A 6069-nucleotide genomic window follows, 5' to 3' on the forward strand; every position below is an offset into this window, starting at 1 on the left:
GAGGTTTTTTACCGTGTGGATGGCAGAGTCCGAGGCTTGAAGGTTGGCAATGTCATTGTTGGAAATTTGTGGAGCTAGTGATAGCGGCTGCGATGTGGGAGCAAGTACGGGAGCAGTACGTTGGCTGCGGGTGACTGCTGCTACATCAGGGGTGGGTGTTTGGGTGGGGGGTGACCACAGATCACCCTGTAGTGCGCCCGTATTGGCAAGGGCATCAGTCTGGTCATTCAAGTCTTTGTCCATGCCAGGTAGCTTCGAATGTCCTTTCACCTTTTTCCAGTAAATGATCATGTTGTGTGTTGTCGTGATATCGTTGCACGTTCGGAATAGGTGTTGGTGTTTGACCGGCTTGTTGTTCGCGGTCTTGAAGCCATTTTGTTTCCAGCCTGGGAGGTGGCACGTGAAACTGAGTCGGGCATAGTTTGAGTCTGTGCAAATGAGGAGTTCTTTGATGTTGTGGGCCACTGCGATTTGGAGGGTGATGAGGATAGCAGCTACCTCTGCATACTGCGATGACTGTGAGCCCAAATTGAAGTGTTGTGGTGGGCAGGGTTGGTCGTTTAACCATAACACCCCTGCACCTGCCTTTAGGACGCCCTCATGGTTGTACGAACATCCATCGACATAGGCTGTGGGCATACCTTGGCACGCATTCTCTTCGAAGTACCGGTGGCAGGTCGGTTGCTGGTTTTGGGGTATTTCTGGCTCTGGTGTGGAAGCTGGAGTGTCATCGGAGCAGTTTTGGCAGGCCGCCAAGCCGTTGCCCAGAGCAGACTTGTGATTTTGGGCGTATCGTGCCTCTACGTTGCGCCCCTGGAGAGCCATCAGCCATGTGGCTATGCGTGAGTTGGTGACTACGCCATCTCGGATGCGTTGGCTGTTGAGGAAGGTGACAGGTTGGTGACAGGTCTCTATGATAACTTTTTATGCCCCAATGTAGTTGGAAAATCTTTGGATGGCCCATACAGTGCAGAGCAAAGCCTTTTCACAGTCTGAGTATTTGCACTCCGGTGACAGGAGTGTTTTGCTGGCATACGCTACGACTCTTTTGTCTTGATCGTATCATTGGTAGAGACCAGCGCTCAGGCAGTTCTTGGAGAATCCGTCTTCCAAGTAGAACTCCTTCTTTGGATCGGGGTAAGCCAGACATGGGGCTGTGCACAAATGTTGTTTCAGTTCATTCATTGCACTTGTTTGGGCGTCCGTCCAGACAAATGGGCAGTCCTTTTTCAACAGCGTAGTCAGAGGTCTTGCAATGTCCGAGTAGTTCTCAATGAACTGCCGCGAGTAGTTGCATACACCTAGAAAGCTACGCAGCTCTGAGACGTTAGTGGGAGGTTTGATGGTTTGAATGGCTTGAATGCGGCTGGACTGCGGTTCAATGCCCTGTGAACCGACAAGTAGACCCACGTAGTTGACTTTTGTTCGCCACCATTGTCCTTTGTGGAGAGCAATTTTGGCGCCGGCAGTGGTCAGTTGGGTCAGAACATGGTCTATTTCTATCAGGTGGTCCGCCACCGTCATACTTTTCATGAGCACATCGTCTACATAGATGAGGTTCCCTCTCATCCTTGCATCTGGACATGCTTTGTTCAGGAAGATGTTGAATTCGGCCGGTGAATTAGCATAGCCAAATGGGCATCGCGTGAAAGTGTACTGTCGGTTACCAAAGGTGAAAGCCAGCTTGTGTTGATCTGCTGGATGTACAGGTATTGTCCAGAATCCTGATGCCACATCCAGCGTAGAGAAGATAGTGGCCCCTTTGATTTGGGGTAGTTCCTGTTCCAGCTGTGTCATGGGCCACCGTGACAGCGGCACTTGCTGGTTCAACTTCCTGTAATCGATGGTGGGTCTCCACTTGCCGTTCGGCTTGAGAACGGGCCAGATGGGGGCTGAATAGGTGCTGTTGCATGGCCGGATGACACCTTTTTCCTCCATGGCGCGAATGATCTCTTGCACTGGTTCGTGTGAGGCGATGGGAATTTTGTACTGCCTGACAAAGGTGGGAGGAGCGTTTGGGCGCGTTGGAATGCGCACCGTGTGGAGGTTAGTGAGGCCACAGTCTAAAGAGTCTTTGGCAAATGATGCTTTGAATTTGTACAGGACCTGCCTGAGTTTCTGGCGGTCTGCCTCGTTCTTTAGGGCGTCTACATCCTTCAGGATTTGTTGGACTTGAGACTCAAACCCTGGGAACGGCTCTTCTGTTGTGGTGTCAGCTGTCAGGCTGGCTGTCAGTGGTGCCATGTTTTCCTGGGTTTCACAGGCCGGCTGGCTAGAGACTGTGTATACTGCAAGGTGTTGGTCCTCCATCAGTTCTGTTCTGCACACCTGTTCTGTGGGTACCGGCATGATGGAAGTGATGGAGATGGTCTTGAAGGGTGCGGTTAAGACCGTGTTGTCTGGGCTCCCTTCTGGTATCATAGCAGCTGGTATTGACCCGATGACTGGTAACGTGAGTTCAAAGTCATGGAAGTCATGGCTTACTAGCCATCCCAGCCGGTAGGCCTTGGGAATTCTGATGGGGGTAGCCATGCAGTTGTTGAGCAAGATGTAGATTGCACGGGACGACACTTCAGTGAGGGGTGTGGCTTCCAAGGTGAGTCCAAGTTCCACGCTTTCAGGTGAAAGTTGGAAGAAACCCAGTGTGTTGTTCAGGTTTTGGCCCTGCCTCATGTTGAGGCGAATAGCGACCCCTTTGGTGTAAGCGGGTACTACAGTTTCCTGTTCGTTGACCAGGAAGCAGGCTTCTGGAATGGTCTGGCCGGACCCGAGGTTCTCAAGGTCGACCGGAACAACAGGGGGCTGATCAGTCATTGATGCCCACACTACCTCATTAACCATGTCCACGTGAGCTTTGAGGCGAATCAGGAGGTCTGCCCCAATGTAAATATCATGCGTTAGGTCTGGGAGGACCAGAAAGTAATGGGTTAGAAACCGGCCGTTCCATTTTAAGTTCAGAGCGCAGACGCCTTTGGCCGTTGTCATGGTTGACAGGCGAGAGTTTAAAGAGAAACGTGTTCGCTTGTTGACGAATGGGAGGTCCGGTGTGTTTTCCTTGAGGGCATTGAACACGTTATGGTTGATGGCTGAGTTGTCTGCCCACAGTGCGAGAACAGTGTCTGTGGTTGTTAAGCCATTCAGCTGCAGGTCTGGTGTGACCTTGGGGCAGAAGGAGTCAGAGTCTGTGGTGAGCTGAAGGGTGCAGAGCAGCGAACTTGAACTTTGCCCTGGTGCTGAGACGGGGTTCCCGTGGCTAGCTGTGGGGTTTCCCGTGACCTCTGTGACCTGACAGTCTGGCTCAGGTGACCTGGGTGACTGGAAAGGCAGCAGTTCTCGCACTTGAGCCCAAATTTTCAACTGTCTGAAGTCCAATAGGGGCTCAAACTCATTGGACCGATGGTTAGATGAATGGGAGCTATTTGTTCAAGTTGGATCTCAGTTTGGCTGTATGACTGCACATTTAGCTCACATTTTTGTGATTTGAGAGTTCGATTTTGTTTCTTTGCTTCCTGTCTGAGTCTTTCAAAAAGGTTAGTTGACATCAAAGTTAGGTCTGCTCCCTTGTCTACAAGGGCCTCAATCCTCACGTCATTTTCCACAGTGATGGCTATGTACAGCTTTCGGGCCACCCCCTTTTCGATAAGGTTTCCTAGGAGTCTTGGTACCGGGGCTTGGGTGCTGACCGATAAGCAAGTGGGGCTGGTGTCATGTGATTCGTTTTGGAGGCAGACAACCAAACAGCACTTTCTGGTACCGTGGCGTCCTGGTTGTCGGTGGGTTGATGTGAGCTGGTTTGCTCGTAGTGTGTGGTCGTTGGCTGAGGTGACTGTGTGATGAGGTCACTCAGTGATGCACTAACTGACTGAGCAGTAAGTCTCTGGTCGACTGTGAGTTGGGTGTGAGGTTGTGTTAAAGGGCTGTCAGGGCAGACGTCAGGGGCAGACCTTGCTTCTAGTCATAAGGAGTCCGACTTGTCCTTCTTGTCTTCCTTTTTGGGCTTTTTCTGGATCAGCTCTTTCAGAACTCTCAGAATCTCTGCAGACTCGGACATAACTGCGTTGCTCGGCTCCTGTGAGGGCTCGGACTTGGACTTGTTTGATGCATGTCGAGGGGCATTCTGTCTTTGGCGATTGGGGCTTGAGGCTCTAGCCGATGAAGGCCTGCCATTTCTGGGTCGCCGGCTGGTCTCCCATGTGGCGCCGCCCCTTTGATTGCTGGATGGATGTGGCTTGTCCCAGAATCTTTCAGAGCGTCCGCTCTGGTGCTTGGGATGGGCGCCCTCGTGGTGAGGCTGCCCTCTGCTGTCTGGGAACTGTCTTGCCTCTCGGTTGAACGGTCTGTCACTGTGTAGTGTGTGTGCGCCCTCTAGGGCCAGTTCTGGGCAGTGATCAGAGACCGGGTAGATGGTTGGATTTTTAACAGTCTTTTCAGATATGGCCCTTTGCTTGGAATAAGCTTTGTGGGCTAAATCTCGCAGCTGTTGAATAGACATGCTCCGTGGGCAGGCCAGGACTCCCAGATGCTGACTTACTGCAGGGTGCAGGTTTCTAAGAAACAAAGTCTTAAAGTTGAAATCTTCCTCCATTCCTGGCTCGTTACGTGCTCCGAAGTAGGCCTTGCGTATGCGGTTGTAGTATGCTTGTGGAGTTTCCATTCGGCCTTGTTTAAGATCCATAGCCGCGAGGAGCCCTTGGTCCGACTCAGGGTTAGAAAACTCTTTGATCAGAGCCTGTCGCAGCAGCTGGTAGTCTGATTTGACAGCTTCTGGCTGTCGATCCAGGAAGCTGCGTACGTCACGGCTAGACGTGATGCGGAGTAGATACAACTTGTCCCATGCACTCACGTTGGCCACATTTTGCAACAGGAAGTCAATGTCTTGCAAATATGCGTGCACGTCAACACCCCCTGCAGGATTTGGAGTGAAAGTGGGGATATTCTTTGCTAGCTTGTCCAGCTCTTTGGGAGCCATGCCATAGCTCGCGGCGCGGCTTTTCTGGGGCGGCTCCCATCCCTTTGCTCCTGACCATGGTTCGTGGGGGCTGAACGTTTTGGGCAGTGGGCTTTCACCCCCCTCACGAACTAGGGACTCTTGACTGGGGCACTTAGGCCCAGGGGCCAGAGGGAGCTGCATGGCGTGCGCATCCCCTCCCAAGTCACTTTGCAGTTTATAGGAGTGTTTTAGTTCTCTGTGCACAATGTCCAATTCATCTTTCAAATGGTCTCTTTGCTGCCTCAGGGCAGTAATCTCGCTTCGGGCCTGTCTAAGGTGATTTTCACAGGCCCGAGCTTTAGCGTCTCTTTCTTTCAGTTCAATTTCGGCTCTTGCTAAGAGAGCTTCGCCATGCCGGAGCTTTCCAGTTAGTTCCTCTCTGGATTGCTTCTCCATCTGCTCTCTGCGCCCCGTCTCCAAATGGAGCTCTTCGAGGGCTTTTTGGAGTCTCTCGACTTCCTCTTGTTGTTCAGGATCAGACTCCATCGTCATCCCACGCTGCCCCGGGGTCTCGAGGAGTAGCTGATCAAGACAATGTTGGGTCTGAGCCTGGTTCCTCCGGGCTTCCTCAGCCTGGAGCTTGAGCGCTGCGACTTCCTGCTCCAGAAGTGCGTTGCTCCTTTCGTTGAGCCTTGCCTGGGCGATGAGGTTGTGGGCGAGGCCTCCGATGAGTCTTGCCCATTCCTTGTGACTGTAGCTCTGCATCGGATCGTGGGCCATCAGTCGATTCAAATCCCCGTCCAGCTGCTCGCTGCTCAGGTGCTGGAGGTCGCCGGCGGCGTTGGGCAGGAACGGGTTGGTCATGACGCCCAGCCAGGTCTCGAGATGGTCCCAGTGGGTGTCAGGAATGGATGCTCGCGACATAGTGGCTTTTACTGTTGACGAGAGAAAGACAGCACAACAAAGACAAGAACCAATGCAAGCTTGTGCAGGGATTAGCGGTTATGTAATATGTAATTAGATAATTCTTTTGTGTGGTTCCAGTTAACTGGTGCAGACAGTTAGTGGAAGGTAGGTTCGACACTTAATTGTCAAACCAAGAAGGACCACGTAGGTCAATTTGTGTGAGTGAGTGTCGG

The sequence above is a fragment of the Chanodichthys erythropterus genome, chromosome 15, assembly GCF_024489055.1.
Source record: "Chanodichthys erythropterus isolate Z2021 chromosome 15, ASM2448905v1, whole genome shotgun sequence".
Lineage (NCBI taxonomy): Eukaryota > Metazoa > Chordata > Actinopteri > Cypriniformes > Xenocyprididae > Chanodichthys > Chanodichthys erythropterus.